At 44.1% G+C, this 24705-nt stretch overlaps 1 protein-coding gene across 2 annotated transcripts in view; it reads left to right on the top strand.

The window, feature by feature from the left end:
- Positions 1 to 24705, top strand: part of ROBO2 (roundabout guidance receptor 2) — a 1593247-nt gene that overhangs the window by 149769 nt on the left and 1418773 nt on the right. The gene's annotated exons all lie outside the window — the stretch shown is intronic.

Below are 24705 nucleotides of genomic sequence, written 5' to 3'. Positions count from 1 at the left end.
CCAGATACAGGATGGGGATAACCCCAGATCATGCCCGTCGGCGCTTCAGAACCCAAAAGTGGAAACCAGAGGTGTCATTTCCCAAACACACCTACTACATTGCAAAAAACTATGAGGCCTGGCTAACAGGAAACAACATTCAAACCTTGGAAGAACTGAACCTCCTCATACAAATGGAGCAGTTCTTGGATGGTGTTCCTGAAGACATCACGCGGTACATACAAGATGGAAACCCCAAGAATATCGCTGAGGCGGGGGAGATTGGAGCCAAATGGATGGAACTGGCAGAAAGCAAGAAAGCTACTGTCAAGGGGAACGATTACCCCAGGGGGCACACAGACCATAAACCCTACAACCGAGGACAGCCAAAGACCCCACATACCACCCAAGTAAAGCCACAGATACCCTACCCTTCAACCTCACCAGTCTCCAGTAACTCACCTCGGCCCAGTGACCCATCAGATGGAAGATGCTTTAAGTGTAATGAACTGGGACATATCAAGGCCAACTGTCCCAAGAACACCATGCGAGTGCAATTCATTACACCACCATCACACCAAAGATCCCCAGGCCCGGATGCCTCTCAAATACCCTTGGAGCGAAGGGAAAATTTGAGAGTGGGCGGAAAGAAGGTTACTGCGTGGAGAGACACGGGGGCACAAGTGTCAGCTATCCACCAATCCTTCGTTGACCCCAAATTCATCAACCCAAAGGCCAAAGTTACAATTTACCCCTTCATGTCACAAGCTGTAGACTTGCCTACAGCTCAACTGCCTGTCCAGTACAAAGGCTGGTCAGGAATGTGGACTTTTGCAGTCTATGACAATTATCCTATCCCCATGCTACTGGGGGAAGACTTGGCCAACCAGGTGAGGCGGGCCAAGAGAGTGGGAATGGTTACACGTAGCCAAACCAGGCAAGCTTCCAGACCCATTCCTGTTCCTGAACCGTCCACAGAGGCCCCGTCTGTGTTACCAGAGACCCAGACAGAGGTAGTGGACCCGGATTCCATGCCAACCACTGAAACAGCCACAGCACCTCCAGTCCCAGGCCCGGAACTGGAACAGCAACCAGCACCAGCAAGTGCAACCCCATCTTCAAACTCAACGCCAGAGGGCTCCAGCGAGCCAAAACTGGCAGAAGCACAAGACAGCCATACCCAAAAGGCTCAGCCGGAGCCTGAAATACCCTCAGGTGCACCAGCGGAGAGCGGTTCACCAGCAACGGAAACAACCCCATCACCTACATCGCTTCCAGAGGGACCAAGCCCAAGTCCACAGTCTGAGGAAGAACTGGTGACCCCAGCCTCAAGGGAACAGTTCCAGACTGAGCAGGAAGCGGATGACAGCCTTCAGAAAGCTTGGGCGGCGGCACGGAGCACCCCACCGCCTCTCAGCTCTTCTAATCGATCCTGGTTTGTTATAGACCAAGGACTTTTATACAAGGAAATTCTTTCTGGTGGACACCGGGAAGAATGGCAGCCGCAAAAACAGTTGGTGGTTCCAACTAAGTACCGGGAGAAGCTCTTAAGCTTAGCCCATGATCATCCCAGTGGCCATGCTGGGGTGAACAGAACCAAGGACCGGTTGGGGAAGTCCTTCCACTGGGAGGGGATGGGCAAGGATGTTGCCAAGTATGTCCGGTCTTGTGAGGTATGCCAAAGAGTGGGAAAGCCTCAAGACCAGGTCAAGGCCCCTCTCCAGCCACTCCCCATAATTGAGGTCCCATTTCAGCGAGTAGCTGTGGATATTCTGGGCCCTTTCCCAAAAAAGACGCCCAGAGGAAAGCAGTACGTACTGACTTTAGTGGACTTTGCTACCCGATGGCCAGAAGCAGTAGCTCTAGGCAACACCAGGGCTAACACTGTGTGCCTGGCCCTAACAGACATCTTTGCCAGGGTAGGTTGGCCCTCTGACATCCTTACAGATTCAGGGTCTAATTTCCTGGCAGGGACCATGGAAAAACTGTGGGAAACTCATGGGGTGAATCACTTGGTTGCCACCCCATACCACCATCAAACCAATGGCCTGGTGGAAAGGTTCAATGGAACTTTGGGGGCCATGATACGAAAATTCATCAACGAATTCTCCAATAATTGGGACCTAGTGTTGCAGCAGTTGCTGTTTGCCTACAGGGCTGTACCACATCCCAGTTTAGGGTTTTCACCATTTGAACTTGTGTATGGTCACGAGGTTAAGGGGCCATTACAGTTGGTGAAGCAGCAATGGGAGGGGTTTACGCCTTCTCCAGGAACTAACATTCTGGACTTTGTAAGCAACCTACAAAGCACCCTCCGACACTCTTTAGCCCTTGCTAGAGAGAATCTAAAGGATGCTCAGGAAGAGCAAAAGGCCTGGTATGACAGACATGCCAGAGATCGGTCCTTCAAGGTAGGAGACCAGGTTATGGTCTTGAAGGCGCAACAGGCCCATAAGATGGAAGCATCATGGGAAGGGCCATTCACGGTCCAAGAGCGCCTGGGAGCTGTAAACTACCTCATAGCATTTCCCAATTCCTCACTAAAGCCTAAAGTGTACCATGTTAATTCTCTCAAGCCTTTCTATTCCATGGGCGTAGCTTTTCCAGGGCGTACACAATGGCATAGCATTCCTTTTCATTGACTGACCAGTGACTTTCCCTCTCAGACAGTTTCTTGCTGAGAAACACGACAGGATGGAAGTTGTGATCCGTTGCTTCCTGCATGAGTACTGCTCCTATACCACGCTCAGATGCATCCGTGGTTACTAGGAATGGCTTGTCAAAGTCCGGGGCCCTGAGCACAGGATCAGACATGAGCGTTGCCTTAAGTTGGGTAAAGGCCTTTTGACACTCATCAGTCCACTTAACTGCATTCGGCTGGGTCTTTTTGGTTAGGTCGGTCAGTGGGGCAGCGATTTGGCTGTAGTGGGGTACAAATCGCCTGTAGTACCCGGCCAAGCCTAAGAAGGATTGGACCTGTTTCTTTGATCTTGGGACAGGCCACTTTTGGATAGCATCCACCTTGGCCTGTAGGGGGTTTATGGTTCCTCGACCCACCTGGTGCCCCAGGTAAGTCACTCTGTTTTGGCCTATGTGACACTTTTTTGGCCTTAACAGTTAGTCCGGCCTGCCTGATACGCTCAAAGACCTTTTCCAGGTGTAGTAGGTGTTTGGGCCAGGAGTCAGAAAAAATGGCCACATCATCGAGGTAGGCAACTGCATATTCTCCCAGTCCTGCTAGTAGACTATCTACCAGCCTCTGGAAGGTGGCGGGTGCATTTCGAAGGCTGAAAGGAAGGACATTAAATTCATACACCCCCGCATGGGTGACGAATGCTGACCTCTCCTTGGCAGGTTCATCTAGCGGTACTTGCCAGTACCCCTTGGTTAAGTCTATTGTAGAGATGAACTGGGTACGTCCCAACTTCTCCAATAGCTCATCGGTGCGTGGCATTGGATAGTTGTCTGGATGAGTTACCGCATTTAGCTTACGGTAGTCCACGCAAAAGCGTATTTCGCCATCTGGTTTGGGTACCAGAACCACTGGAGATGCCCATGCACTGGTAGATGAGCGGATTATACCCATCTGTAGCATGTTCTGGATCTCCCGTGCTATAGCAGCTTGGGCATGAGGAGACACCCGGTAGGGTGGGGTTCTAATGGGATGAGCATTACCTTTGTCAATGGAGTGGTATGCCCGTTCAGTCCGTCCTGGCGTGGCTGAGAACAATGGGGCGAAGCTAGTGCACAGCTCCTTGATTTGTCGCCGCTGCAGACGTTCCAGGGTGGTTGAGAGGTTCACCTCTTCCACGGCACCGTCTTTTTTCCCGTCGTAGTAGACACCGTCAGGCCACTCAGCATCATCTCCCTGGACTGTAAACTGACAAACCTGTAAGTCTCTGGAATAGAAAGGCTTGAGAGAATTAACATGGTACACTCTAGGCTTTAGTGAGGAATTGGGAAATGCTATGAGGTAGTTCACAGTTCCCAGGCGCTCTTGGACCGTGAATGGCCCTTCCCATGATGCTTCCATCTTATGGGCCTGTTGCGCCTTCAAGACCATAACCTGGTCTCCTACCTTGAAGGAACGTTCTCTGGTATGTTTGTCATACCAGGCCTTTTGCTCTTCCTGAGCATCCTTTAGGTTTTCTTTAGCAAGGGCTAAAGAGTGTCGGAGGGTGCTTTGTAGGTTGCTTACAAAGTCCAGAATGTTAGTTCCTGGAGAAGGCGTAAACCCCTCCCATTGCTGCTTCACCAACTGTAATGGCCCCTTAACCTCGTGACCATACACAAGTTCAAATGGTGAAAACCCTAAACTGGGATGTGGTACAGCCCTGTAGGCAAAACAGCAACTGCTGCAACACTAGGTCCCAATTATTGGAGTGTTCGTTGATGAATTTACATATCATGGCCCCCAAAGTTCCATTAAACCTTTCGACCAGGCCATTGGTTTGATGGTGGTACAGGGTGGCAACCAAGTGGTTCACCCCATGAGTTTCCCACAGTTTTTGCATGGTCCCTGCCAGGAAATTAGATCCTGAATCTGTAAGGATGTCGGAGGGCCAACCTACCCTGGCAAAAATGTCTGTTAGGGCCAGGCACACAGTGTTAGCCCTGTGTTGCCTAGAGCTACTGCTTCCGGCCATCTGGTAGCAAAGTCCACTAAAGTCAGTACGTACTGCTTTCCTCTGGGCGTCTTTTTTGGGAAAGGGCCCAGAATATCCACAGCTACTCGCTGAAATGGGACTTCTATTATGGGGAGTGGCTGGAGAGGGACCTTGACCTGGTCTTGGGGTTTTCCCACTCTTTGGCATACCTCACAAGACCGGAAATACTTGGCAACGTCCTTGCCCATCCCCTCCCAGTGGAAGGACTTCCCCAACCGGTTCTTGGTTCTGTTCACTCCAGCATGGCCACTGGGATGATCATGGGCTAAGCTTAAGAGCTTCCCCCGGTACTTAGTTGGAACCACCAACTGTTTTTGCGGCTGCCATTCTTCCTGGTGTCCACCAGAAAGAATCTACTTGTATAAAAGTTCTTAGTCTATAACAAACCGGGATCGATTAGAAGAGCTGAGAGGCGGTGGGGTGCTCCGTGCCGCCGCCCAAGCTTTCTGAAGGCTGTCATCTGCTTCCTGTTCAGTCTGGAACTGTTCCCTTGAGGCTGGGGTCACCAGTTCTTCTCAGACTGTGGACTTGGGCTTGGTCCCTCTGGAAGCGATGTAGGTGATGGGGTTGTTTCCGTTGCTGGTGAACCGCTCTCCGCTGGTGCACCTGAGGGTATTTCCGGCTCTGGCTGAGCCTTTTGGGTATGGCTGTCTGTTTCTTCTGCCAGTTCTGGCTCGCTGGTGCCCACTGGCGTTGAGTTTGAAGATGTGGTTGCAATTGCTGGTGCTGGTTGCTGTTCCAGTTCCGGGCCTAGGACTGGAGGTGCTGTGGCTGTTTCAGTGGTTGGCATGGAATCTGGGTCCACTACCTCTGTCTGGGTCTCTGGTAACACAGACCTGGCGCCTGTGGATGGCTCAGGAACAGGAATGGGTCTGGAGGCTTGCCTGGTTTGGCTACGTGTAACCATTCCCACTCTCTTGGCCCGCTTCACCTGGTTGGCCAAGTCTTCCCCCAGTAGCATGGGGATAGGATAATTGTCATAGACTGCAAAAGTCCACATTCCTGACCAGCCTTTGTACTGGACAGGCAGTTGAGCTGTAGGCAAGTCTACAGCTTGTGACATGAAGGGGTAAATTGTCACTTGGGCCTTTGGGTTGATGAATTTGGGGTCTACGAAGGATTGGTGGATAGCTGATACTTGTGCCCCCGTGTCTCTCCACGCAGTAATCTTCTTTCCGCCCACTCTCAAATTTTCCCTTCGCTCCAAGGGTATTTGAGAGGCATCTGGGCCTGGGGATCTTTTGGGTGATGGTGGTGTAATGAACTGCACTCGGATGGCGTTCTTTGGACAGTTGGCCTTGATATGTCCCAGTTCATTACACTTAAAGCATCTTCCATCTGATGGGTCACTGGGTCGAGGTGAGTTACTGGAGACTGGTAAGGTGGAAGAATAGTGCGTCTGTGGCTTTACTTGGGTTGTAGGTGGGGTTTTTGGCTGTCCTCGGTTGTAGGGTTTATGGTCGGTGTGCCCCCTGGGGTATTCATTCCCCTTGACAGTAGCTTTCTTGCTTTCTGCCACTTCCATCCATCTGGCTCCAATCTCCCCCGCCTCGGTGAGATTTTTGGGTTTTCCATTTTGTATGTACCGTGTTATGTCCTCAGGAACACCATCCAAGAACTGCTCCATTTGTATGAGGAGGTGCAGTTCTTCCAAGGATTTAACATTGTTTCCTGATATCCAGGCCTCATAATTTTTCCCAACGTAGTAGGCGTGTTTGGGAAATGACACATCTGGTTTCCACTTTTGGGTTCTGAAACGCCGACGGGCATGATCCAGGGTTATCCCCATTCTGTATCTGGCCTTGGTTTGAAAAAGTTTATAGTCATTCACGTTCTCCTTAGGCATTTCAGATGCCACTTCTGCTAAAGGTCCACTGAGCTGTGGCCTCAATTCTACCATGTACTGGTCTTCAGAGATGCGGTACCGAAGACAGGCTCTTTCAAAATTTTCCAAGAAGGCCTCAGTGTCATCACCTGCCTTGTAGGTGGGAAATTTCCTGTGATGTGGAACCATAATTGGCGAAGGGTTGTTAGGATTGGCTGGCGCATGCAGCCCAGCTTGTGCTAAGTCCAGTTCATGTTTTCTCTGTTTTTCCTTCTCTTCACTTTCTTTTTGTTGTTTTTTCCATTTCTCGGCGGTGGGCCACCTCTTCTTCTGCTTGTTTCATTTTGTGGGTCACCTCTTCTTCTTGTAGTTTTCTGTGGTGGGCTGCATTTTTGGCTTCTTGTTCTCTTTTATGGGCTGCCTGTTTGATCTGTTCTTCTCTTTCTTTCATCTCCATCTCTCTTTGTTTTATTTCTAGTTCCTGTTTTGTTTTTCCATCTCTCACCTGTGCTCGGCGTCTTTGATTTGTTCTTCGGCCTCCATTTTTGTCTTGGTAGGCATGGTTCCTGTTTTCTTGTGTTGGGGTGCCCTCCGGTGTTTATCTTCTGAACTGCAGGTTCTCTGTTGCCTCCTGGGGTCTGCCTAGCAACAGTGCCTTTTTCCCCCTCTTCCTCCAGCTAATCTTTTCAATCTAAAGTAAACCAGAAAAACCACTTTATTTGCATGTGTATAGTGCTGGTATTTGACTCCTAATGGGAGTGCTATTGTGTCACAAAAAACCCTTTTGTCACAGCTTAATGGTTGCTTGCTTAATATGCAAGCCAGAAACTGCAAGAGAGAGCAGAGAAAAAAAATTCTCTCTGGTTCCCTTTAAAACCAAACTGTTTCTCTCTGCTTAAAAGCCCCTAGCAGAGAAAAGAGAAATATAATATTCCTACTGGCTTCTGGATTCTATCTTTCCCACAAACGCTGCCACTCATGTCATAACCTAGTCCCAGATTTGGACCTTAGCGTCCAAAATATGGGGGTTAGCATGAAAACCTCCAAGCTTAGTTACCAGCTTGGACCTGGTAAAGCTGCCACCACCCAAAAAATTAGAGTGTTTTGGGGCACTCTGGTCCCCCCAAAAACCTTCCCTGGGGACCCCAAGACCCAAATCCCTTGAGTCTCACAACAAAGGGAAATAATCCTTTTCCCCTCCCACCTCCAGGTGTTCCTGGAGAGATACACAGAAGCAAGCTCCGTGAATCTAAACAGAGGGATTCCACCCTCTCTATTTCCAGTCCTGGAAACAGAAGTACTTCCCTCTTCACCCAGAGGGTATGCAAAGTCAGGCTAGTAAATCTAACACACCCAGATTTCCCCCTGACTTCTTCCTCCCACCAATTCCCTGGTGAGCACAGACTCAATTCCCTGGAGTTCCCCACTAAAGAAAAACTCCAACAGGTCTTAAAAAGAAAGCTTTATATAAAAAGAAAGAAAAAATACATAAAGACGGTCTCTCTGTATTAAGGTGACAAATACAGGGTCAATTGCGTAAAAGAAATATGAATAAACAGCCTTATTCAAAAAGAATACAATTCAAAACACTCCAGCAACTACACACATGTAAATACAAACAAAACATATAAATCACTATCTGATCTTTTGTACTTACAACTGGGAAACAGGAGATTAGAAAGGCAGGAAACAGAGATCCTCTCATAGCCGAGAGAGAGATAAGCACAAGACCAAGAACAAAGGACTCACACACAAACTTCCCTCCACCCAGATTTGAAAAAGTCTTGTTTCCTGATTGGTCCTCTGATCAGGTGTTTCAGGTTACTTCATTCCAGGTGTAAGAGACATTAACCCTTAGCTATCTGTTTATGACAGGGGGTGGCAAGTGGGACAATTTGCCATGGGCCCCACAGGGGGCCCGTGAGCCCTGGCCTGGCAGCGGTCTGGATCTTTGGCAGCATTTTGGCAGCAGGAGGCCCTTCAGTCACTCTGGGTCTTTGGTGGCATTTCAGTGGCAGTGGGTCCTTCAGTGCTGCTGAAGATGCGGAGCAACTGAAGGGTCCCCTGCCACCGAAATGCTGCTGAAGACCTGGACTTCCGCAGGGTAAGTACAAGCTCCGCAGCTCCCCTGCTTTGCCCCAAGCCCCCGAATCCTCTGGGCAGCTCTGTACAGGTATTCTCGTGACTAAACCTTCCTTTGAATAGCTAAAACTTTTCCAAAGCAGAATTAACTTGTAGTATATGGCTACAAATGACATGTTTTTCAATGCTTTTTGCAAGTAATTCCACTCTTTGGGAAAAGTGAAGGCTCCAGTTGATTATTCTAATGATGACGTGTGAAGATTCAGAATTATTAATTTTTTAAATCTCCCAATCCAGGCATGTGCATTGAATCAATAGGAGAGAATTCAGGGGCAACACTTTTTCAAGAAACAAATATATCAGCTTGCAACATGGATGTATTTTTCCCACTTTCCATTAATCCCATAAATTCCTGTGCACTACCTGCTGACATAGACTGCCTCTGTGACAGAATATCATGTAGAGAGAACATTTTGTGTAACTAACAATCAGCATGCTGGTAAGAAATGGAATCTGCTCTATCATTGTCTTCCTATGTGATGTTGGCCAAGCTAATTAGTCTCTCTGTGTCTTGGTTCATCATGTTTAAACTCGAAAACTAAAATATTTCTACCAAAAAGCAAAATTCTTATTTTTTTGATTATTTGGGACCTATTTTGTTGTTTTTATGCTTCTCTGGCCAATTTTATGTGTAGTTAAAAACATGTTTCCGTTTTTTGTCTTTTTTTCAAAGTAATATAGTAAATCGCTTTTAAAAAACATGAAACATCTTCAAATTAAAAATCTGAAAATTACAGATGTACAGGTTTTGAAATTTTCTCTACCATTTTATTCTTTGTATATAGGAGGAAAGCAATATTGTTTTAAATACAAGTAGATAATTAATTATCTGAAAATTCTGCTGGGAAATGTGAGATGAACCCCTTTCTAAATAGCAAACTTGAGTTTAAAAATGCAAAAAGCTGCTTCATAAAACTGATTTTACTTAACATTTACTTCTTGATTGTCATGTGAATGGAGTTATATCTGCTGACCTGCTCAGTGTAACTGGACTGATACAAATGTATGAAAACGAAATTGATTACCAGTAATGCTGGAATTATTACTTCATTTTTGTAATGTCTGTTTTCAGTCTTTCATGATACATGTGCAAACTCATTTTCACTTCTAAAAGGTACTTTACAGAAGAATAATCAAGTTATTTGATGAACACTAAAATTGTAAATTGAACTGTTTTTAATTTAATAATTAGTTATAAACTGAAAATATTTGCCTAAATATAAAATGTTTTTTTAAGATGCTTCTATAATTTAGAGCTGCTGGCTAAACCTGGGGATCATTTAGATATTAGATTTTGTCTTAAAATTATTAAGAGTTTGTTAAAATATCTTCAGTACTTGAGATATTATCTTAGTTTGTTCACATTGTCAGATGTTGTTTAAGAATGGAAAACAGAGTTTCAAATATTGACAAGCTGGCAAGTTATAAGTGGATATACTAAGGCAAGGAAACAATTCAAGTGGTTAGTGATGGTATATAGGAGCTTTTAACCTCCAAGTCATCAATTGAAATATATGGTACAGGTTATTAGTGATCAGGTATTGTAACCATGTGATGGCTATTTGATCTCAGTCCCAATCATTAGTGGACAGGAGGAGACTAATTTATACCCTTAACTCAGCAGAGATGCTAACTATTGAGGGCATTCAGAGGTTAAATATCTCTTACCCACACAGGTTAGCCTTCCAAATCAGGGTGGCAAGAAGGACTCCTGGACAAAGAGGTATGTTTTACAATGATCCCAAATGCAGCCAAGTTCATGTTCAGATGTATTTTTGGTGGGAACTATCAGTAGGCTGGGGCATACTATGAAAAATACTTTGCTCCCAGTTCCTTTTGGGAGAATTAGCTGAGGTACTCCAAAAATACAACTGAGCTGACACACTGGGGCAGATAGTGACAGGTACTCACGGACTCTTGGCCCATTTGTGGCTTTGCACACAGAAACCAGAACCTTGAATTGTAAGTGGAAGCTGAACACTGTCCAGTACAGAGTGCAAAACACACATATAACATGCTTTAGTTCATGCATGTTGGTCAGAAGAGAGAGATCCATGTTTTGCACAAACTGAAGTTTCTGAGTGGTCTTTAAGGATAATCTCAAGTAAAGCATGTTGCAGTATGTTAGCGTAGCAGTTACACAGTCACTGATGACTCTGTTGAGGCCTCATCTGAAAAAAAAACCATTTTGGCCAGACAAAGGTGACAAAGGGATTTTTGTTGACTGTGGCTTTCTGGGATTGCAGGAACTGAGATGCATCTGTCAGACACTGAGCTATTCATTCCTTTGCCAATAGACAGTCAGATGCATTCACCTGAAGAAGCTGCCACTTCCTCAGTATGCTTCCCCCTCCCAGTTAGCATGACCTTCATATTATCTGGCTTGAGACTCAGCCAACTGTCTCAAATCCAGATTACTCTTTCTGCCAGACATTTGGAGAGTAATGAAATGTTTCCTCTTGGGTCCAGTGAAAAGGAGATTTCTTTGAATGGATTATTGTCAGAATATTGATGACTCTGTAGTCCATATTGCCTCATGACCTTCCTCTGCTTGCTTCACATAATTATTACAGAAGAGAGAGAACAGATTTCAGCCAAGAGAGATTTGACACCTTAGACCCATCTGAGAGGAAGAGCACTGACCTCTGTAAAGTTTGACAGCACTGAGGGGAATCATTATTACTGCACTGGGCCCCTCAGTTGTCCATGGTATTTAAATGTCACTGAAAGGTTTGGTAATTTTAGCAGATGCATTTGACCTCTGAGGGAATGCCTACACTGCAGTTAGATATCCATGGCTGGAGTGGGTTCACGGCGGTTCAGCTGTTCAGTTGTGGTATAGACATTCAGGCTCAGGCAGGAGCCCAGCCTCTAGGACCCTGTGAGGTCAAAGGGTCCCAGAGCTCATGCTACAATCTGAGCCAAAACACCTACACGACAATTAAACGGCCCTTTACCCTGAGCGCAGTGAGCCCAAGTCAGCTGGCACAGGCCAGATGTGGGTTTTTAATTGCAGCTTAGATGTACCCAACTAGTATCCTGAGGAGATAGTCTGCTACCAAGATGGCATTTGCTAAGACTTGTAAACCTTCTATTCCATGTCCAATTTGAAACCTGAATGATTGGTGACTAAAATTTGAAGGATGCACTGGATGCTGTTAGAGCTGAATACTTGCCATGTTCTCAATAATCTTTCTCTCAAAAGGGAGGGCAGAGCCAGTGAGAGCAATGGTTGAGTTTCCTGATCAAAGGCTGAAATACTAATATTTGAGTTGCTGGCAGCTTATGCTTCCTTAGGGGGACATTAATGACCCCTGCCAAGGCATTCCCCCATTGGTTTTCATCAGTCATAAGGGGCATGAATCTGATTTACAGTTTGTTAAATCCTTCAGTGTAAGAAGAACCTGCAACTGGGGATTCACTGCATTAAAGTAGGGGAAGATGTTATGATTATTTACTTCTGCCTAGACACTATGCTCATCATTCCAGAGATACAGTTCTAAATCTGATCTGTCTAAACTGTGGAGTAGTTTTTGAAATTTCTTATCAAGAAATGGTTGACTCTGAAACTGGCAGAAGGCAGCCAGGATAGATCAGAGAGCATGCCACCTACGGCATCTCTAGTGGTTTGGTTCTTGTGTAACACTCCACTCATTCACTTACCTGTAGGGGTAAGGATCTTGTGGATACTAGAACAGCACATGCTACAGTGACCCTGCCCAGTCAGATGGGGTACCAAGCCCATGGCACATGAGGAGCAGGGAGAAAATGTCAATTGAGGGAGTCTCCAGACCTAGTACAAATGAAGGGCTTGGTTGATACCGACTTTGGGAAAAGATGGTGGGTTGGTTTTGCACTACACCGTGACCTGCTGGTCCAGCTACTGTCTTGAGCTTAGACAATTCTGGACTGTCCTGCTGATCTTGGTGATTTGAGAGGGTAAGGAAGCTGCTCTTCCCCCAGAGAGTCGCAAGGATTGTTGAGCAAAGGGTTTTTTGTTTGTGTCAATAGATTGCTATATTTCTCCCCATATCCTCTTTCTTTTAGTTCAATATGTGTTATCAGGTTTTTTTTTTATTAGAGTTCATTTGTCATGTTGGCTCACCATTCATATTAGTCAGAGGAATTGTTAAAAGCAGGATGGATTTTCTCCATAATGAGGCAATTATAGTAGTTCATATACTAGGCTGTATTTGCTCCTCTGGTGTATTATCAGAGACTGTGGCAGAGGACACTTATCTCTTAATTTCTCCCTCACAGTCATGTCATATAGGAATATAAAAACTACATATGTTATAGATAATTAGATTTATTTTCTGACCTTACCCAGCCATGCTCTGGCATCTTCCACACTCCTTTAATCTGTCCAAAATTTTTGGTAAATCATGGCAACCAGGGAAAACAGTGTAGCCTAGATGTAGTTACTGTAAAGTGGGTACACAACTGGTTGGAAAGCCATTCCCAGAGAGTACTTATCAGAGGTTCACAGCCAAGCTGGAAGGGCTTATTGAGTAGGAGCCCACAGGGATCAATCTTGAGTTTGGTTCTGTTCAATATTTTCATAAATGATTTAGATAATGGCATAAAGAGTACACATATAAAGTTTGTGGACAATACCAAGCTGGTAAGGGGTTGCTAGTGCTTTGGAAGATAGGATTAAAATTAAAAATGATCTGGACAAACTGGAGAAATGGTCTGAAGTAAATAGAATGAAATTCAATAAGGACAAATGCAAAGTACTCCACTTAGGGAGGAACAGCCAATTGCACAAATACAAGATGGGAAATGACTGCCTAGGAAGGAGTACTGTGGAAAGGGATCGGGGGTGGGGGTTATAGTGGGTCGCAACCTAAATATGAGTCAATAATGTAACACTGTTACAAAAAAAAAGCCAACATCATTCTGGGATGTATTAGCAGGAGTGTTGTAAGCAGGACACAAGAAGTAATTCTTCCGCTCTACTCTGTGCTGATTAGGCTCCAACTGGAGTATTGTGTCCAGTTCTGGGCACCGCATTTCAGGAGAGACATGGACAAACTGGAGAAAGTCCAGATAAGAACAACAAAAATGATTAAAGGTTTAGAAAATATGACCTATGAGGGAAGATTGAAAAAATTGGGTTTGTTTAAGTTGGAGAAGAGGAGACAGAGAGGGGACATAACAGTTTTCAAGTACATAAAAGGTTGTTACAAGGAGGAAGGTGAAAAATTGTTCTCATTAACCTTTGAGGCTAGGATAAGAAGCAAGGGGCTTAAATTGCAGGAAAGGAGGTTTAGGTTGGACATCAGGAAAAACTTCCTAACTGTCAGAATAGTTAAGCACTGGAACAAATTTCCTTTGGAGAAGGGACTGGGTAATTTCAATCCCAGAATAATGAAAATATTGACACATGATTGCTAATGACATAAACAGATTTATTAAAACCTATCTGAGAATAGTACCATGTGACTGGATAATTGCTAATGTTGTACCTATATTTAAAAAAAAAGGAAAAAACCAACAACAGACCCGGATAGACCTGACCTCGGCAGTATGCAAGACTTGGGAAAGAATTGTGAAGAAATTCATGCAGGTAAATGGAAAAGGGGATGTAATGCAACATGAGTTTACCAAAAGTGAGTTGTTCCAGACTAACTTGATTTCTTTCTTTGAGAAAATAATTGGGTTTTTAGATAAGGGAAACATGGTACATCTAATATACCTGGATTTCAGTAAAGCATTTGCCATGGTTCCATATAGGAAATTATTAGTTAAATTAGAGAAAATGGGTATTAGTACAAGAATTGTAAGGTGGATAAGGAACTGGCTAAAGGGAAGAAGGAATTGGGTTGTGCTGAAAGGTGAATTATCAGACTGAAGGGAGGTTCCTAGCAGAGTTCCTCAAAGACTGATCTAGGGATGGTCTAGAGCAGGGCTCTCAAACTCAAATGACCACATGAAAACGAGTACACTGGCCCGAGGGCTGCATCACTGACACCCACCTCACTACCTCTGGCCCCGCTCCCACTCCACCCCTTCCATGAGGCCCTGCCCCTGCCCCATCTCTTCCCACCCTTTCCCGTCCTCATTCCAACCCCATCCCGAAAGTCCGCACTCTCCCTGCCCCTATTCTAAACCCTTCCCCAAATCCCCACCCCTGCCCTGCTTCTTCTCCGCCTCCTCCCCTGAGCGCGCAGCTCCCTGCTCCTCCCCCCTCCCTCCTGGAAAGCGCTAAGCGCTGCCAAACAGCTGTTTGGTGGTGGGAGGCACCTGGAGGTAGGCAGAGGAGCGGGGATGTGGTGCACTGCGGGGCGGAGAGGGGTGGCAGGTGTAGCCACAGGAAATAACTTCGGGGTGGGGGGAGCCGCAGGGAGCTTGGCAGGCCACAGCAAATAACCCCGCAGGCCCGCGTGTTTGAGACCCCCTGGTCTAGAGATAATACTTAGTCCTGCCATGAGTGCAGGGGACTGCACTAAATGACCTCTTGAGGTCCCTTCCAGTCATCTTATTCTATGATTATCCAATATTTCTGTCAGTGACCTTGGCACAAAAAGTAGATGTGTGCTAATGAAATTTGCTTGTGATACGAACTTGGGAGGTGTTGTTAATACAGAGGAGGATCGGAATATTACGCAGGAAGGTCTGGATGACCTTGAAAACTGGAGTGACAGAAATGAAAAGAAATTCAATGTTACAAGTGCAAGATCAGACAATTAAGGTCTAATAGTAAAAGTTTCTGCTACAAGGTAGGGGCTAATCACAGAATGACTGTCATTAGAAGTGACGGAGCAGGACAGAAAGCTGGATGTGTGGGCTGATCACAGGATGACTGAGCAACCAATATGATGCAGCTGTGAAAAAGGCAAATGTAATTATTGGATGTATCAGGCAAAGCATTTCCAATAGTAATAGAGAAGTATTAATGCTATTGTACAAGGCACTGTTAAGACCTTATCTGGAATACCATGAACAATTCTGGTCACCCATTTTCAAAAAAGGTTAATTCAAATTGGAACATGTGAAGAGAAAAATTAGTAGGATGACCAGAGGAAGGGAGGGCCTATCTTAGAGAGGAGCATGAATATGATTGCTCTGTATAAGTACATTAAGGGGGTAGATACCAGAGAGGGTAAAATTAAAAGGTCAGTGTTGGCACAAGAACAAATGGGTATAAACTGGTCATGAACAAATTCATGCTGAAAATTAGAAGAAAGTTACTATCAGAGGGGTGAGGTTGTGGAACAATCTCCCAGTAGGAGCTGGGGGTGCAAACAACATAATTAGATTTGAGACAGAATTGGACATATTTATGTGAGAGATTGTATGATGGGGTGGCTTGTGATGGTGGGCAGCAGGGCTTGACAACCTGGGGGTCCCTTGCAGTTTGTTTAATGTTTCTCAAGCTCATACTTCAAGGTTTTAGCATGTTACCTGCAGGGGTGAGAAATGGATTTCTCCCTCCCACCCCCCGCCCCACATCCTGTGGGCTGTAGTATTTTGTATAGAGAAAATTCACGTTAAAATCCTTCTGAGATCCACTTCTTCCTTATTATTTTTAATGCATACATGTTTGTGTATTAACCGTGATCTGAAATAGCTTTATTGGATTTATGGGAGATTTGGGATTTTGGATAATGTAAAGGTTCTTTCTTAATTCCCCTCCTCTCTGCTCCTCTCCCCTTCTCCCCCACCTCTCTTTCAAAAAATTAGGAGCTAGTTTTTCTGACTTTTTTTTGGTAACTAAGATCCTGGTTCCTGGAATACCTAAGTATCTGTATCCTTGTCTTTTGGATGAATTAGTGTTACAAATCACAGTTTTTAAGTTTAATCTTTCACTAGCAACAGATATTTCTCCTCTTCTGTAGTTTACAGTGTATCACTCTATAAATAAGGGAATACATAATTGGTTTCTGATGTACAAAGCATGTGCCATGTAATATGAAAATATATCAATTTTAATTCTATTCTCAATGTGACCCCATAGCAAATATATAATACTTTGATTATGAATTTATGTTTTAAGAGCGTGTGCAAGATTTACAGTTTTACACTGTCCAATTACACGTTCCCCATGTTTGTTTTGCATAGGCTTGTAAATAAATTCAATGGATACTGCTGTCATCTGGTGGTCATGTTTTGGAATTACAATTTTGCTCTAAAACTAGAGCCATAGTTCCCCTGAGGTATAAGCACATAGGCCAGAGTTTTGAGTTGTCAACCCCTTCATCTGGGGCCAGATTTCCAGGGGAGCTCAGCTTCCAGTAAGGTGCCTAAATAATTTCCAGATTTTCAAAAGTGATCAGCACTCAGTAGCTCCCAATATGACACAACAGATTTTCAGAAGAGCTCAACATCCAACATGAGGAGCACTTTTGAAAATCTGGCACTTATTTTAATCCTTGCATTTTTAATGGTAGGGTGAAATAGCAATCTGAAGATGTAATACATGAAAATACAGACATTTGTAAAGGTGATGACTCATAGGGCCAGGGAAGGAGACTCTATAGAAGGGTAGTTAGGGTTTGGTGTGGCAACCCTGGGAGGTAGAGAAGCAGAGCGGGGCGGAGTGCTCAGGGGAGGAGGCAGAGCAGAGGTGATCTGGGGCGGGGAGCGGTTCCCCTGCATGCCGCGCCCCACCCCCCACTTGCTGCAGGCGGCCCTCCTCACGCCCCCCTGCCCCAGGTCCCTCCACCTAAAAGCCGTCACCGCCAAAGGACCCGAAATGATGCCTCCCAAATGCTAGTGCCCTAGGCGACTGCCTAGGTTGCCTAATGGGTTGCACCGGCCCTGAGTTTGCCCACCTCTGTTCTATAGTGTGTAAAGACTATTTAAAGGGGAGCAAAGGGAAGTGGATTCTAGGAAACTAACTGGGATGGAGTTGCCCCTTTAGCTTTCTGGCCTTAGCCTCACTGAACAAATATTAGATTTGGTTAATTTAAGACAGGAGAAAATTTGAACAGTAACTAAGGAGGTGTATAGTGGGAGTTGTTACAAATATGGAGCAATATTTCTACAGAGATGTTAAAGATTACAGGAATAATGCCTGATAAATATAAAGCAGTTGTTACAATGATGGATAATAAGGAAACTAGCGGAGACAAAAATATTAAAAATGATCATAATCTCTTCTAATTTACATCTAGTCTTTCTGACTCAGTAATGAATTAATTGCCTCAGCCTAGTGATGAGTCCTGTGCTGCTGGAAATCCTGTCTTTCAGAAGAAAGATGGAGTTGAGCTCTTGATCATGTATAGATATTAAAGATTCTATGGCATTTTTGTGAGAGTAGGAGTGATGCTGCTGGTGTTGAGGTCAAATTAAAACAACAGTGATTACATTCTGATTACCTGTCACAGTCTTTCTTCGTGTCCTGCCCCTCATCTATTATCTAATATTATGCACTGCTAAATAGTTGCCTAGTTTCATCACAAAGATGCCTGCATTTCATTAAGAGATGAAGTAAGTGATCCTTGTGTATAGCATTCCTTGGAAAGCACTTCATGGTAATTTGGGATGAAAAGTGCTACATAAATGTGAAGTACAGGTGTCACTCTTACAAACTTTACATTTTGACTTTTGTGGTTAGATGTTGTTAACGTGATATCACCTAAATTTAATATAGGGAAAACCTGAGGAATACTGCAGTAACATTTAGTTACAAAAGCAACTGAAATTTGATTAAGTAGTAACCTCTTTTGTGGCAGAGAAGAGATGAGACTCAGATGTAGTAAATACGGCAGATTCTTTAGTGACAATGCTGGGCAGTCTCAAACGGTGTATCTCCTTGACTCTCTGTCCCCCATAGGTCCTGGTCCAGCACCCAATACAATCAATAGGAATCATTCTGTTGACATCAATGGGTTTTGGATTAAGCTACTGAGGAAAAAACTAGTTTTCCTCAACAGGCAGAGCTTGTGTGGGAACACAATGTCCTGGCCTGGATTTAAGCAATCATAGAATGGACTGTTGAGAACACTTGACCAATAGTCAAAAAAGCTACATCCAGTGGCTGAAGTACTCTTGCTATGGGAAACTTTACTTTTGAATTTCCTAACTTGTAGACATATAAACTCTCAAATTTAATGTTGCATTAACATCTTTGTATTTAATTTTCTTCTTTTAGATAAAGTTTTTAATTATATATGTCTAAACATGAGCTCGTAGTTCCACAGCATATCTCAAATTATCTACCCCATGAGGTTAAAAATACTTTTCTCCAGTGAATCACTACTGCACTGAAGTGTACACTGGGTTAAGAAATAATTACTTAGACAAATGGATAGATATGTCTGTCATTGCCCCAAACCCCGAAACAATTTGTGGTTCACAAACTAATGTGTTTGCATACTATCAGCAGATCAGATTTATAACAACTGGAATGATTAAAAAGCCTAAACATAAGTGGCCAGATTCAGACCTAATGTGGCTGAGTGAATATCTTTGTAACTTAATAGAATTTCACATGCATGCACCCAGGTCTGAATTGTGCCCATGGTGCCTTTCATTTGTAACTATATATGCTCTTCTCAATAATGATTGCAGACATCTTGTCTGATTGCACTCTTGCATTTGCTATTTCATTTACCCTGTGGTGTGCATAATTGACTAATGATGCCTGTAATCTGCCACTGTGATTAACTTATTTAAAACTGTAAAGTATTACAGATCAAATATATGCAAAAAAAAGCAAGTTTTACTGATTTCTTGAAATCAAAGGTAATTTCCATGTGTATCTCTTTATTCAATAAACAAATCAACTAAAAAATTCATGTTTTAAAAGTAAATGAAATCTTCAAAGTGGCTTAATCAACAAAAAAGGGTGGAAATTATATAGACTTATTCCCCCATTAAGATGGTGAATGAAAAAAGACAGAAGTAAGAAAAACCCAGACACAATACTATGCTAAGGGTCCAAGAATGTTCCATAAGAATGTTCCATACTTTTAAATCACTTTGTCTCCATGCATCTGATAGAGTGGGTTCTAGTCCATGAAAGCTTATGCCCAAATAAATTCGTTAGTCTCTAAGGTTGTCAATAACCTAATCCCAGATTTGGACCTTAGCGTCCAAAATATGGGGGTTAGCATGAAAACCTCCAAGCTTAGTTACCAGCTTGGACCTGGTACTGCTGCCACCACCCAAAAAATTAGAGTGTTTTGGGGCACTCTGGTCCCCCCAAAAACCGTCCCTGGGGACCCCAAGACCCAAATCCCTTGAGTCTCACAACAAAGGGAAATAACTCTTTTCCCTTCCCCCCTCCAGGTGCTCCTGGAGAGATACACAGAAGCAACCTCCGTGAATCTAAACAGAGGGAGTCCACCCTCTCTATTTCCAGTCCTGGAAACAAAAGCACTTCCCTCTTCACCCAGAGGGAATGCAAAGTCAGGCTAGTAAATCTAACACACCCAGATTTTCCCCCTGACTTCTTCCTCCCACCAATTCCTTGGTGAGCTGCAGACTCAATTTCCTGAAGTTCCCCACCAAAGAAAAACTCCAACAGGTCCCAAAAGAAAGCTTTATATAAAAAGAAAGAAAAATACACAAAACTGGTCTCTCTGTATTAAGGTGACAAATACAGGGTCATTTGCTTAAAAGAATATTGAATAAACAGCCTTATTCAAAAAGAATACAATTCAAAGCACTCCAGCAACTATAGACATGTAAATACAAAAGAAAAAAAACCATATAACTCACTATTTGATCTCTTTGTACTTACAACTGGGAAACAGAAGATTAGAAAAGCAGGAAATAGAAAAATCCTTCTCTAGCTGAGAGAGTTTCAGGCAGAAAACAAAGAACTCAGACACAAACTTCCCTCCACCCAGAGTTGAAAAAATCCTGTTTTCTGATTGGTCCTCTGGTCAGGTGCTTCAGGTTACTTTTTTTCCAGGTGAAAGAGACATTAACCTTAGCTATCTGTTTATGACAGGTGCCACAAGGACTTCTTGTTGTTTCTGTTGCAGGTGTTCAACATAGATTATATTCTTGGCAAAAATGTCTTCTCAAGAATAAGGAGAATCTTTTTTTAATAGAATTTCAATTTACTCCATTGACAGAAAAGTATATGCTTCTAATTATATAAGATTTTATGAACTGTAGACTAATAAATACTAGCAGCCCTTTAAATTACAGGTTACTGATATTTTCCGTAGTATGTAGCCTTTAATGTTCTGAGAATTAAACTTGTCTATTTTGTCCCATTTACATTAACTGCATAGTTATTAGGTGTTCCTGTATTTTTAATTTTTTGGGGAAAAAAATCTTAGTCTGTTTATATAGGTTGCATTATGCTAAGGGACACAACTCTGGGAGGAAAACAATAATCACGGTTTTGTGAGGCATGGTTTTTGGGTATACATTAGAATTGGTCATACATTCATCCTACAGATAATTTCAATATAGGATGAAAACTAAACATCTTCCTGTATCAGAAAGAAAAATCACAACAGAAACATTTGTCTCAAAATGAAAAGTTCTGAAATATTTTGATTGAAATGGTAAAAATTCTGAAAACTTTGAATTTTAAAAGTTTCAATTCAGTTTCTCACACTGAATTGAAACATTTAATTTTGGCTTGGTTTGATATTGGGCTAGGTCTGCCTGAGCTGCCTGCAGTGCCACATGGGAGTTGTAGTTCATGCCGCCATTGTCCTCTGTGTCAGGCTCCCTAGCCGGACTGCCTCTCCTATGATGCATGGTAGTAACAGGAGTCCTATGATGCACTGTGGCAGTTCAGCCAGTGGGGAGGTGATGCACCATGGCAAACATAGTCCATCCACAAAATTCAGTCCACAGAAGATAATGATTACCATGAAAAAATATGGGGATTATAGTGTACCACAAATTGATTATGAGCCAACAATGTGATGCAGTTGCAAAAAAAAGGCTAATATTCTGAGGTATATTAACAGGAGTGTTGTGTATAACACATGAGAGATTCTTGTGCCAATCTGCTTGGTGCTCATTGGGCCTCAGCAGGAGTATTGTGTCCAGTTTTGGGCACCACACTTTAGGAAGTATGTGGACAAATTGGAGAGTCAAGAGAAGAGCAACAAAAGTGATAAAGGTTTTAGAAAAGCTTGACCTATGAGGAAAGGTAGAAAAAACTGGGAACATTTAGTCTTGAGAAAAGAAGACTGAGAGGGGACCGAATAAGTCTTCAAATATGTTAAGAAATGTTAATGGCCTTAATCAGCAGCAAGGGAGATTTAGGTGAAGTATTAAGAAAAACTTTCTTACTGTTAAGTACTCGAATAGGCTTCCAAGGATGCTGTGGAATCCCCGTCCCTTGAGGTTTTTAAGAACAGGGTAGATACACCTGTCAGGTATGGTCTAGGCATACTTAGTCCGGCCTTAATGTGGGAAGATGGACTAGACTGACTTCTCAAGGTCCCTTCCAGCCCTACATTTCTGTGATTTTATGCAGTGTCTGAACTGCAACTTTCATGCATCAAAAATGTAGATTAATGTCACACTAACCTGAAATTAAATGTTTTGATTTTGTGCAAATAACCAAATATTTTTATTTGAGGTAAAGTGAACCCAAATTAAATATTTTCTATTTTCCAGGTAGCAAATAAAAAGAAATCTGCAAAATCTTTGATTTTTGTAGAAATCATATTTTCCATTAAACATAACCAACAAATAAAAACATATTTTGACAATTTCTCAACTATCTCTACTCTACACAAAGTCACTGTAATATCTTTTTTTCAGAGAAAATCTAAATCTGATGGGGAATGCTAAAACCCTTCAAACTCAGCAGGATCGCCCAGAGGATTCAGGGGGCCTGGGGCAAAGCAATTTCGGGGGCCCCTTCCATTAAAAAAATTGCAATACTATACAATACTATATTCTGCAGGGCCCGGCGCAAATTGCCCCATTTGCTCCGCACCCATGGGCAGCCCTGGGAAAAATAAACCTTCTGCATCTCAGCACAAACCCAGTTTTGAGAAAACTTCCTTAAAAGATATCACTGGTTCTCAGCATCACCTAGTGCTAAAAGGCACTAAAGCTCATTAAAAGGGTTGAACAAATATTTTCCATCAAAACTTTTTCTGGATCAAAAACTAGGGAGGTTTAAAAAGCAGAAAAAAATCATGGACAATATCTGCTTTCCTTCAAAATTTGTTGTGTTTCTTTTTAATTGAAAAGCTGAAATTAGTCTGCCAAAACCTGAATATGGTTTGGGGTTTCAGAAGTGTGTGGCCAAATATTTACTGCTTGCTGTGTTTGATTGTTTAAAGAAGCAATAAAAAAATTCTGCTTAAAATAAATCCAAAACTTTTGAACCATCTCAGCTTTGACCAAACACCTGAGCCCATCCAGTCAGAGATTTTTCCAGGTTTCTCATACTCTGCTGGCTTTCTTGACTCGTATCTGTCTCCATAACTTTGGGTTCATTTAGCGTAGAACATAAGAACAGCCATACTGGGTCAAACCAAAGGGCCATCCAGCCCAATATCCTGTCTACTGACAATGGCCATGCCAAGTGCCCCAGAGGGAGTAAACCTAACAGGTAATGATCAAATGATCTCTCTGCCATCCATCTCCACCCTCTGACAAACAGAGGCTAGGGACACCATTCCTTACCCATCCTGGCTAATAGCCATTAATGGACTTAACCTCCATGCATTTATCAGTTTCCTAGAGACTGGCTCCATGGGGTCTCTCACAAACTGGAGATGATTACGGTGGGTTTGTCTTTAGTATAGCTTATGTACATAATCCATGAACTGAGCATTTGAGCTTGTTCCAGAATCTGAGATGAGCCTATGTTGTGAAAACTGAAATGCTCAAAATAGCACATGCATTTGAATGGACACAGGGTGCTAAAATTAAATTAACCCAGGGGTTCTCAAACTGGGGGTCAGGACCCCTCAGGGGATCACGAGGTTATTACTGGGGGTCACGAGCTGTCAGCCTCCATCGCAAACCCTGCTTTGCCTCCAGCATTTATAATAGTGTTAAATGTATAAAAAAGTGTTTTTAATTTATAAGGGGGGGGGTCGCACTCAGAGGTTTGCTATGTGAAAGGGGTCATCAGTATAAAAGTTTGAGAACCACTGAATTAACCCTCTGAAACCTCAGGGAATGCAGGAGAGCGGGGGGCGGTCTCCCTTGGTAGGGTCCGGAAGGAGGTAGGTGGTGTAGGATATTGCTCTTCTCATGTGATCCCTCCCCCAGTGGCTAATTTGAAATGAAGCTACCCTCCCCTGACATGAATCTCCCTATGACACTGAAATTAAATACAGACTATAATTTGGCATTTGAGAAGTGAAAGGGATGGTAGCCCTAATGGAAAAGCTAACAGCTTAACTCTTCTGCAAGCCTCAAACTGCTGAATGAACTTTAGGGTAGGGAAGGTTGTGCCTCCCAAGCAGCCTGGCCCAGCCCCCTATCTGACCCCCTGCACTTCCACCCCCCCTCAGAATCCTCACCTCATCCTGCTCCTTGTCCCCTCACCATCCCCCAGAGACCCACCACCACCACCTGGGGACCCCACCCCTGCTCCATGTCCCCTGACTGCAGCAACCCCTATCCACTCCCCCGCTGAGTCCTGACAGCCCCTGGAACGCCTACGATCCAAACCCCCCCATTCCCTGTCCCCTGACTGCCCCCCCACCTCTGTCCCCTGACTGTCCCCGGGACTCCCTGCCCCTTATCCAACCCCCCCTGGCTCCTTACCCCCGGCTCCCCCCTCACCCGGAGCCTCGGGGCGTTGTATCCAGTAGTGTCCCTGAACAGCGGTGCAGTGTGGCTCCAGGGGGGCTCCTGAGCTCCACCCTGCTCAGAGCCGCTTGGTAAGGGGGCGGGGCTACGAGCTACAGCAGGGCCTGAGCTCCCAGCCCTGCCCCGTTACCACACGGCTGTGAGCGGGGCAGAGCTCAGGCCCCCCTGGATCCATGCTGCACTGCTGTTCAGGGACACTCCTCGATGTGCTGAGGCTCCAGGAGAGGGGCGGAGGTGGGGCCAGAGTGGGAGCCTCACCCGTTCTCTTGGGGGCCCCTGTGGAGCCTGGGGCCTGGGGAAAATTGCCCCACTTGCCCCCCCAGGCGGCCCTGCACTGTCCTTGGGACCTCCTGCCCCTTAGCCAACCCCCCCAGCCCCAGC

The sequence above is a fragment of the Gopherus flavomarginatus genome, chromosome 1, assembly GCF_025201925.1.
Source record: "Gopherus flavomarginatus isolate rGopFla2 chromosome 1, rGopFla2.mat.asm, whole genome shotgun sequence".
Taxonomy (NCBI): domain Eukaryota; kingdom Metazoa; phylum Chordata; order Testudines; family Testudinidae; genus Gopherus; species Gopherus flavomarginatus.
The sequence above is the reverse complement of the archived record's forward strand: the minus strand, read 5'-3'. Positions and strand labels throughout refer to the sequence as shown.